The following is a 12,034-nucleotide window of genomic DNA, read 5'->3' as shown; positions in this document are numbered from 1 at the left end:
GTAATATCCGAGAAAACACTGTGGTGAGTCCCCCGCAGTGTTTTCTTAAATATTCTTCCAGATGCAACTTTCTGAAACCTGATCAGGCTTTTCCTAATACGTTTCTCACGTGATCCTATGTGGTCTCACGTGGTACGCTGATTCACCTACTTTTTTATGTTTGTTCGGGTCAAAGTTGTTAACCCTTGGTCATGGAACTTTCCAGAAGTTTCTATTGCTTACGTTTGCGTTCTTGATTTGGTAAACAATTTAGATTGGAATGTGCTATTCTTTGTTAGCTTAGTAAGCTGTTTTCTTATAGTACATCAATATGATAGAGTTTGTAGCTCACCTGGCACAAAAAGTATTCCGGTGTGGTTTTGTGAAAACTGGGCTTAAAAATGCGCAATTCCTTAAGTATTTCTAACAATGTACAATAGTTATTCTAAACAATATGCAATAGTTATTTTAAACAATATGCACTAGTTATTTTAAACAATATGCAATAATTATTTTAAAATTTTGTTAATTGAAATTAATTAAAACTTTATTAATTATGATTAATTAAAATTATTAAATAAGTTAAAGTGAAAATTTAAATATTACAAATATTTCATAAGATTGTGATTTTAATTGGATTACATCTTCCCCTCCTTCTTTTTAATTAGAATTCCTATTCTAATATATGGGCTGTTTAAATTTAACTGCTGTTTAAAACAATCCCAGAACATTTAACTGTATAATATTAAAGCATGCATACATGAATCTAACATATTTAACATCAATCGAAATAGATGTAATATATAGATAATAGAAAAAGAATTCGTAAACAAACTAGGCATTAATCGTAAATGAAAATACAACAACTCTAAATATACACTCCGCCTGAAGTGTCTATAACAAAACAACAAATATAAACAGGGTTTCAAATAAACTATATTAGAGAATCAATACTTAGATCATTATTTGAAACATCAATAAGACAAAGATCAAGTACAACGTAATTGAAATGCACAATAATGACAAAGCAGTCTATATATATGTTAGTATTTGTTGGAAAACAAAAGAATTATCAAGTATTATTTATACAATTGAAAAGTTTGTAAGTTAATGTTTAGCATAGGTGACTTTAATAGTCACATTTAGTTATACATTTTTATGTTTAGTATGTTCATTTGGGTTCCAACATATACTGAGCTATTAGTTTCCAGTTGAAACATTTTACAGCATGGAGACATAATTTACAAATTTTGAATCCGTTTTGTATAGTGTCATAGGAGCAGAAGATATGATGGGGTGTATGGCAACAAGGGGTTCGACTTAAGAATAAATGAACAAGAGGATCAAGTTTTTTGAATTTTGGACGACAATTTTTCAGCGAAGCATGACAAACTCGACAATATGTGTTGTCAAAATCAATAGGGATCGATTGGCATTTAAGGGATTGTTTGTAAAGGCGAAAATGTTGAGTCATTAATTTATTGATTTGTTTAAGATCTGCATTTAAGATGTCTGTAATGGAAAAATTGTATAATGAGGGAGGTAGAAATTTTGATTGAAGAAATCTTTTGTGGGCTATTATGGATCTTTGGGATTTTGAACCGAACCTTAAAATAATTGTTTGGCAGATTTGAAAATTTAGGGGGTGGATTTCATAAAGTAGATGGTCGAGCATTTGAAGATAGAGTATATTTATGTCGAAGTAGTCTATAGCGAAAATTAAGCTTGAAAATGAAATGTTAGGATTATTTAATATGTGGGTAAATAGTAACTTTTTAGTGCGTCTATGGATTTTTCTTAATTTGGGAAAAGTATTTAAAAAGTATTTTAAGTGATGCAGTTGATGATGATCTAAAGGGAGGGAAATGTATAAATTACTAGAAGAGTTGCCATTGTATTTAAATAATAACTTGAAATAATTAGAGAACAATATAAAAAATTAAATGTTAATAACAATATCCATTTTATGAAAATAATGAAATGTAAAATTGACAATAGGGAACCAAAAATGTAACGATAAAATGATATTATATATACAATAGAGTATCAATGAAAATACAAATTTAAGAACACAATTATGAAATACACACTATATTTATATGAATGATGTATTGTCGTGTGCGCCTGAAATGAGAACAGCGAAAGTATAAAAAAAAATTTGAAGTATGTATGTAATGAATAAAATCAAAGTATGTAACGATTGACATCTAATATGAGAAAACATGTAAAATGTAGTATTTAGTAATGAAGATTAAATTAAATCATTTCAATAATCTTCAAAGTATTTATAATGGTTAAATGGAAAAAATGAAATATAACATTGAATAATTGACGTCAGAGTTGAAATCCATGCAAAATTTGACATCAAAGTTATAACATATTCAAATATGATGATGACAAACTGATAACTAATGCAATTCCACTAATGCCATTCCATTTTTTTTTTTTCTTTTTGAAGTTGAAGTTCGTTTATGTACGTTCCTTAATTCCGTTATGGACCAAGAATAGTTCAGTGTGATAGTTTGTGTTGAGCATTTGTCGAAGTTTGATGTACTGATAAATGCCAATTGACAGAGCAGATGGTATTTCCATTATTATATCCCCTGTAGCGTTCCGAAACGAAATTTCCGTAGTGTTAATGAGCAGTTTTGGAAACAATCCAAAGCGTATGCTGTTTATGTTCAGGGTGACAGGTAAGTCAATGATCCATTCTGATCGACAAGAAACCGAACTGACGATGTTGATATCAATACAATTTAAACCATTTGATACATGTAAAATCAAAAGAGTGCCACGTTGTCGTTTGAATATTTGCAATTTGCGAAGGATTGTTATTAGCAAGAGAACGTGAATCATGGCCAGAAAGACAAGGAAATGTTCATATTTCAGAGACTCATTAAGACTGTTGGTAAATTCCTGAAGTGGTGATAGCGTGGTGGGATTGTCGTATTTAAGATGTTGTGCCGCTGTTGGTTTTATTAGTGTAATTGCAGTTAATAGAATGCGAATTTTTCGTGAAAGAAATATCAACATGAGCGTGTTTCCGATTGTGAGTAATATACCTATGATTGAAATTATATCAAAAGTGGATAAACCTGATTCAATTGAGATTTCACCGTTAAGCATTGCTTCTGTTAGGCTATGGTACACAATTTGGTTTTTCTTTGCTCTTTTCACAAAGGTTTGCATGTCAATTTCTAATTTGTGCGACCGAGTTAGTATATCCTGTGTGTTTTGATCGAAGGTTTTAAATACCGGTAATAATACATTTATTGGATCATTGTACGAAATGTTTTTCATCAATTTATCCAAAACCGTATTATTAAAAAATTGTTGGAGTAACGGTAAGTTAATTGGATATATTTGGTCGACAGTAGTATCGTTTGTCAAACATTTTGTGAATTGCTCATCAATACGTTGACTTTTTGAGACTAGTTTACATGCACATGGTACATCGATAATGCAGTACTTACAATCATCTATTGTTTTAGAACGATTTACACATTCCAATTTTAAATTTGATTGCATGTATGCAAGTACCTTAGCACTATTTAAAATTCTCAGCTCTGGTTTCAAGACGTTTCTTACTATCTTATATTCACATATATCTTTCGTTTTTGCATTGTCCCCGTGTTTCAAGAGTTCTACGAAACAATTCGTATTGAAATCGATTTCAAATATAACATTATGTTTACATAAAATTGTTGAACCTGCTGTCAAACAGTCTCTCAAGAATGATTCATCAAGAAAAGTGAATAATAGGTTTTTCCCATTATAAATTAAATACCGCGGTTTTGATGTGAATTCATTAGCATCTTTGTTTTTTATATCATTGTCAAGAGGAATTGGAAAGAAATTTAATTCATAAATTTCGTTATCCAAACTGTTTGTCAGTGGAAACAATACCATTATGTATATCGAATTATTGTTGCGTCCATAAATAAATTCAGCATGATTGTAGTAGAATGCCAATTCAGTGCTGACCAATTTATGAGTCGGATAGTTGATTTTTAACGACGAAGCTATTTCTGTTAACGTTTGGGACATTAGTTCGGGGTTTATTATATGAATCGATAATTTACGATTGCTCAGTGATTCAATTCCTATGGCTAGCCTATCAAACTGTGACCTTATTTTGATCATTTTATCATTTACATGTATGTTTATTTGACATAGATTCCATTTCGTCCACAATTTTATGCCTGACTGCTGAAGCATTCGCAACGAATTCATCGAATAATTTCATATGCTCGTGAACATTAGTTGCAAATGATGCCATTTCGCCGAATTCGTGCGTAAATGTGTTTGTTAAGAGATTAACTCTTTGTGCCAATTTATTTGCATGATCGCGTAATCGATTAAGTTGTGACGTTGTTGCAATGCCAAAAAGAGTTGAACCTAATTGTCCTATAAAGGGAAGTAAGGGTTGTGACTCACGTGTCTTCCGTTTATCTGAGATTGTAGGAATCATGCTACGAAATTTGTGTAACAAAGATTGTATATCATGTTCCATTAAAATCCTTAGAGTGTTGAATTCGACGCTAATGGTACATCCTTTTTCGTAGAAATAAGTGTCTCTACACAATGAATAATTTCTACCGATGTCACTATTGAATTGATAGTCCGGCATATCAAATCGAAAAGTATGCGTCCATTCATTATTCACGAAGTTTATTGTTTTTGGATCTGAGAACTTAACGCCATGGTTCATCAGCAATTGTTCGCTGTGTGCTCCCACAAGTGACAGGATAAAGTATAATGAATCGTGTGACCAACATCTTGCCTAAAAGAAAAAAAATAACAGTTAATTTGTTTATCATTTTACCGTTTTCTTTTGTGATTTTTCTTTAGAGATTTGTTTATATAAAATTGTTTAATAAGTGCTTCTGATGTGATTTAAAGGTATCTTTTCTTGTTTAATAAAAACAAGATCTCCTAATTTAAATGGACGTATTGCAGTTTTGCGATTGTAAAACTTACGCATAACGTCACGAGAATTATTTATGTTTTCTTGTGTGATATTCCATATAAGTTTAAATCTTTGTTTCAATTCCTCAACATAAGTGTTTATTGAAGGGTTGGTATTAATTGGTGGAAATAATTCGGAAGTGATGGGTTTATTCATATGTCGGCCGAAAAGAATGTAGTACGGAGAGTATTGTGTCGTTTTCGGACATACTGTTGAATTATAGGCTAATTGGACACTGGAAAGCTTATCAGGCCAATCGCTTTCGTCTTTTAACGATGTACGTAGTATTGAGAGTAATGTAGAGTGTACCCGTTCTACCATTCCGTTACTCATTGGGTGATAAGATGAAGTTCGATGCCTCTTTATTTGAAAGAATTTATAAAGAACATCCATTATACCACTTAAGAAGTTTTGTCCTCGGTCAGATGTGATACGTTTGGGCGGTCCAAATATTGCAAATACTTTATGATAAAGTTGTTCTGCGATTTCAATAGTGTTTTGCGTTTTTAATGGTATAAATAGTGCGAATTTTGAAAATGCGCATATAACGCTTAAAACATATTTATATTCTTTGCTCTGTTTTGCTACCGTAACAATGTCGATGTGTAACATGTCAAATGGTGCGCTTGCAATAAAAGGTTCTTGTAATGGATATGGTTTATAATTGTGATCTCTTTTAAAGATTTGACAGTTTTTACAAGATTGAACATAATCTTTAACTGCTTGATACATTTTTGGAAAGTAATAAAAAGTTTTGAGGGTTGCAAACATTCTATCAACACCACAGTGACCATTTAAATCATGAAAACTGTAGAGTATTTCACTTCTTAATGACTCAGGTAAAGCTAATTGTTTAATTAAAGTTTTTTCAGTTTGATGTTTCTTAGATCTTGGTTCGTAAAAATGAAACAGAACATTGTCAACTATTTCGTATTGGGTGCTTATATATGGAATTCGTTTTGCTGAGTCTTTATCATCAGGTAAATGACCGTTCTTTAAAAATGCATAAATGTCGCCGAAGTCTTTTGATGTAGCTTGTAAGTTTATAATGTCTAGTTGATTAGTTGTTAAGTGCGCGTGTTGTTTGCGGTCATTGACTGTCTGGAGTTGTGAACCAGGTATGTGATCATTATCTGAGATAACACTGTTGTCAGGTGGAATGGTGCTAAGTTGATTGTCAGCAGAGATGATTGGTTGATGATTGGTGGGTGTTGTGTTGATTGTTTGTTTTCGCATTTTTCTTGTGAGAATGTTAACCTGGGAGCAATGATTATTTTGCGTTACTTGTATTGGTGCCAAGGTTTGTGGAGGTGTTAAAGGTGCGTTATTATTGGAAAGTGTATGTATGTTTTCCTTGGATTTAACGTGGGTGTTTGATTGAGAATAGTTAATTCTACTAAGGTAATCGCTCGGATTTGTCTTGCCAGTTTTATAAATGATTTCATGATCATAATTTTCTAGTTCTAAAGCCCATCTATATAGTCTGTCATTTGAGTGTTTTGCTGTATGCAAAAATGTTAAAGCTTTATTGTCTGTTATAATTTTGACATGTATATTTGATATATAGACTCTACATTCTTTCAAAGCGTAAATGATTGCTAATAATTCCAGTTCACAACTACTGTAACGTTTTTCGTTATTTTTTAAAGCACGACCCCCATATAAAATAACATGATGACGTTTTGGAGAATCTTCCTGACATAAAATGAATCCTACTGCGGAGGTACTAGCAACTGTATAAATAGTGAATTCTTGATTAAAATCTGGTAATCGTAAAATTGGTTTTGCCATTAATGCCCGTTTTAAATAATTAAAACTTTTGTCATGTTCCTCGGTCCATTTGAATATGGTATCTTTCTTAAGTAATCTATTTAACGGGGCGACAATGTGTGAGTAGTCTTTTATAAACCGTTTTAAGAAATTTGTCATGCCTAAAAAACTCTTTAATCCCTTTTGATTATTAGGAATTTGGAATTCGTTAATTATTTTCAATTTGTCAGGGTCCATTTGAATAGTGTTTCCTTCAAATACTGTGCCTAGAAATGTAATTCGTTTTTGTGCGAAATGACTCTTTTTAAGATTTATTACTAAACCAGCTTCTTTTAGTTTATGTAAAAATTGAGAAAGTTCTTTGATGTGGGTTTCAATATTGTCACTCATAAGTATACAGTCATCCAGAAAAAATAGAAGGTTTTTGAAATTGAATTCTCCTAATATTTTTGAAAGATACAATGACCAATAAAAAGGAGAATTGCATAAACCATAAGGAAGGACGTTAAATTGAAAACATCGTCCTGTTGGTGAATTAAATGCAGTATATTTTTTAGAATTTTCGGCCATGGGCAGATTAAGAAATGCTTGTTTTATGTCTATTTTAGTAAAGATAGTTGGCTTTTTCTCTGCGATCATATTTTGAACATCTACAATTGTAGGCATTTGATAATACATTTTCTTCGAAATTTTATTTAACAGTCGGTAATCAATGCATAACCTATATAATTGTTTATTTTCTTGTTGGTTTTCTGGTGAAATATCGTCTGAATGTGTATGTTTTTTAACTAATACAATAGGACTACTCCAAATTGAAGTTGATGGTGAAATTATATTTTTATCTAGCATTTTCTGTAATTCATCTTCAATGATTTGTCTCGTTTTGGGGTTTACCGGATATGGTCTTGAACGTATAGGTATAGCATTCGGTATCAATTCGATGGAACATTCAAAATTTTTAACAGCGCCGACATCTGTTTCTGAATCACTAAAAATATCTTGATATTGCTTTAAGAGATCGAACAGTTGCTGATTATTCGCAAATTCTTTTCCTATTTTATTATGTAATATTTGTTCTTTTTCGGTTGTCGTCTTAACGTTTCCACTTTCGTTACATTTATCTAAATTATTAATGTCATATATTTCGTTTTCATTTAAAATATGTATTGAAGCTAAAATATCATATTTATTTATCATTTTTTCTGTATCCGAGTTATTGTAAATTGGAAATTGTATAGTTTTATTTTTGTTGTCTGTAATACATAAATCAAGTTCCATGATATTTGTTTCATCCATAATATGTAAATCTTTATTCAAAAAACATTCTTTTAATTGAACAGGTATTTTCTGAAATGAATGAGGTTTAAGTCTTATCTTTTTATTAGCTTGAATACAGTGAATTTCATTTGTTATAAAATTGGTTTTGCATGTAATATTATCTTTATTTATTTCAAGAGTATTAGTCTCAAAATTTAATTTTGCCTCGTATTGCGAAAAGAAGTCTACTCCTAGTATTGCATTATTCGTTAAGCCTTGTACTATGTAAAACGGGTGCTCAAAGCGCGTGTTGCCAATTAGCATTGGGAGGTTAATGACCCCTTCTACATTGTACGAATTATCAGAAATGGCGGTCTTGACATGGAGATTAGATGGTAGGCATTCGTTTCGCGAAATGTTTTTGGAGGCGAAGAATGATTTGCTGATTACAGACATACTACTGCCCGAATCCAAAAGAATGTTTGTTGGGACATCTGCAATTGTTCCTGGTAAAGAATTATGAAAAAATGTGGATACTACCTTTAAAGCTAATATTTTACGTTTAATACTTTGTTTTTGTTTATTTTGAGTTGTATGCGTACTTTTGTTAATTAAACCCTTTTTATTTCTTTGTTCGTGTTTTACTTGGAATTTTGAATAATTTGCGTTGTTAAAATGGTACCTACTGCTCTGTCTTTTCCATCATTTTTTAGTTCGAAAACACATTGATTGGAAGTGATTGAATTGTTGGCAATTGTTGCATCGTTTATTGAATGCAAAACAGTTTCTACCCCCCCTACAAGAATCGTATCCGCATTTGGGGCAAATTTGGTTTTGTGCATTTTGTCTGTGTACTTGTAAACGTGGGTTAGATACGGATCTATCGACTATTCGCGGTCTTTGATAGTCTAACGGTACTGACATTCTATAATTTTGGTTTTGTCGTGGTTGAAATTGTTGATAACGGCTGTAAGGAACAGATGGCATTTGATTTGGAAACATATGTTGTTGAGCGTAAGAATTTTCTACCGGTATATTTGGTATTGGGGTTGACTGTAAAGCATTAATTTCCTTAATTTTGATGTCCGCTTTTAAGGTTTTAATCTCTTCCAATAACGTTTGAAATTTTGTGTCAATAGAATTGACTGAAAATGACGTGGTCATGTCACAGAGTTTACAGTATTTGGCCAGTTCTGACAGAGATTCTGGCTGTCTTAAAATAACATATTTTTTAATACTGTCTCTTAATCCATTGACAAGCAACTTTTTCTTCTAAGCCTTGTACATCAGTAGAAATTTTTAATGCTCTCGAGATATAATCATCACATGATTCATTTTCTCTTTGTTTAATAGCAATTAGATGATAATCTAATTCTTTAGTCTGAAATCGTTTAGCAAGTGCTTTGGTGAGTTCTTGATAATTAGATTTAATATCTTCGGTTAGATTATTGTAAAAATTCTCTGCATTGTCGGACAGGTAAAATGGAAGAACATTAGCGTACTCACCCCTATCAATGTTATTCATGCTACAAAATTTCTGAAATTTTGCCAGAAACGCTGGTAAACTATCATAGTCTCTGCCTGTAAAGCATGCTAACTTAATTATGTTTGGCTTAAACATTGTACCTCTTGGGTCCGAAGTCTGTGCGGTATGGAAGTTTCTCACCGGTCGTTCCCCGTCTGCTGGAGAGTGGCCAGGTGCGGAAGGCGTCTGCCTACGTAAGTTAATATTGTCACTATTAGCACTTTGCGATGGAAAATTAGCACTATTAACACTAGGTGATGGGGTATTTAAGAAAAAGTTAGGTCTCTGCGAGATAACACTGGAAATTGGATCCTGTAGTCGTTCGTCGGGAAGGCACTGAAAATTACCATATGGCGGTGGTACTGGGTCGTACCGGAAATTGGATAATGGCTTGAGCAGCGATTCCTTCGGCGGGTCCTGCGTTAATGGCTGGAGTGTTGTTTCTTGGGTTTCTTCGGTGTCTGATGCATCGGATTGTAATGGGTGACTTTGAAATGGGCTGTCATGTATTGTTACTCTTCTGATTGTTTTGATAGAATTTAATTGTTTATGAAAATCTGAACGTAATTGTTTTTTACGACGTTTTTCACTTGCAACAAAATCTTCGGGAGTTTGTAAATAAGGTTTTGACTCACTTGATGATTTTGGAGTGTCTTGTTTTGATATGGTAGTTGATGGTTGAAGTGGTTGCTCCGGAACTGTCGACTCGTCAGGTGGGGATGTTGGCGGCGTCAACTGTGGCGGTAGAGTGGCTGATAGGCGAGAACGTAAATTGTAGTGAGACATCTTGAAACATTTTTGACGATTTTTGTTGTGGAAAATGTTATTGTAAAGGAATTAAACTTTAGAACCTATTCTCCACCAGATATCGTACGTGCTTTTACTTGTTATTTCAATATCCTTGAAGTTTTCATTATTTCCATCTAGTGTAATCGGTAACGGGATCTTTATTTACGTACGATACATTATTTAGTTCTTAACAGTTAATTATTCTGTCCATTACGGTCTTAGTGAATGTTGTATTTGTAGTGTTTCATTTTCAGTTAGCATTAAATGTTACCATTCTTCATTTTATGCAAATTAGCGTTAAGCGCTAATATTCTATAATCCATAATAGATGTAAATAATCAAAGAAGTCGACAGTGTAAACAGCCCATTTTATTCTCTGTAATATCCGAGAAAACACTGTGTTAATTTATTAAACAAGATAAACATTTGCATGCATAAATATCATTTATGATATATACGTACATATGCAACGATATTGATTCTTAATATATATTAATAAATCACACAGACTATTGTTCAATTTCACTAACAGTTTTCAGGCATTAACATTGTTTTGTTAAATCATAAAATAAAGAAATTATTTATTTATGAGAAGACAGTACTATTTGTTTTACTAATATGATACTTATAAAATAGCAATTATCATTAATACACAATATATATTTATTTGGATATTGCGCAGTCAACCAACTTTCCTAAATACTCTACATTGAATGTAGGTGAAACAAATTAAAGTAGTAAACAATAATTTAAGTATGAATATATTTATTTGCAGCAAACAATAATTTAGGTTTGAAAATAAATAAGTATCAACAGCTCACCTGTAATATCCGAGAAAACACTGTGGTGAGTCCCCCGCAGTGTTTTCTTAAATATTCTTCCAGATGCAACTTTCTGAAACCTGATCAGGCTTTTCCTAATACGTTTCTCACGTGATCCTATGTGGTCTCACGTGGTACGCTGATTCACCTACTTTTTTATGTTTGTTCGGGTCAAAGTTGTTAACCCTTGGTCATGGAACTTTCCAGAAGTTTCTATTGCTTACGTTTGCGTTCTTGATTTGGTAAACAATTTAGATTGGAATGTGCTATTCTTTGTTAGCTTAGTAAGCTGTTTTCTTATAGTACATCAATATGATAGAGTTTGTAGCTCACTTGGCACAAAAAGTATTCCGGTGTGGTTTTGTGAAAACTGGGCTTAAAAATGCGCAATTCCTTAAGTATTTCTAACAATGTACAATAGTTATTCTAAACAATATGCAATAGTTATTTTAAACAATATGCACTAGTTATTTTAAACAATATGCAATAATTATTTTAAAATTTTGTTAATTGAAATTAATTAAAACTTTATTAATTATGATTAATTAAAATTATTAAATAAGTTAAAGTGAAAATTTAAATATTACAAATATTTCATAAGATTGTGATTTTAATTGGATTACAGAGGCATCAAGCTTCTGCGCCGGTTGGCAACGTCCTTTGGAAACTGCTCACTGCCGAAGAAATTGGTTCCTTTAAGGTTCCAACTTGATTTCCGTCGTTCTTCTTTTCTTGAACAGTGAGAATTTTGCAATTTTTGGACGAAGATGTGGTTGGTTACCGCTTTTCCTAACACCAATACGATGTACTCTCTCAAGATTAATACACTTGACAGCATCCTGGGGTATTGTCAGGTTTTCTACTATGAAAGAGCGCAGTAGACATTCGGTATCGTCAGGCTTTACGGACGGGCTTTCATTGATG

General features: G+C 32.2%; 1 long non-coding RNA gene across 1 annotated transcript; it reads right to left on the bottom strand.

Annotated features, from left to right (window-relative positions):
• Positions 1-1,967: 1,967 nt before the first annotated feature.
• On the bottom strand, positions 1,968-11,728 carry LOC127837392 (uncharacterized). Its single transcript, XR_008029258.1, has 4 exons — positions 11,111-11,728; positions 10,136-10,665; positions 9,602-9,690; positions 1,968-2,103 (listed from the first exon to the last, which is right to left on the bottom strand). It is a non-coding gene; the product is annotated as an uncharacterized LOC127837392 (long non-coding RNA).
• Between the last annotated feature and the right edge of the window lie 306 nt (positions 11,729-12,034).

The sequence above is a fragment of the Dreissena polymorpha genome, chromosome 7 (assembly GCF_020536995.1).
Source record: "Dreissena polymorpha isolate Duluth1 chromosome 7, UMN_Dpol_1.0, whole genome shotgun sequence".
Lineage (NCBI taxonomy): Eukaryota > Metazoa > Mollusca > Bivalvia > Myida > Dreissenidae > Dreissena > Dreissena polymorpha.
Note: the sequence above shows the minus strand (reverse complement) of the source record. Positions and strands in the feature narration are given on the sequence as shown.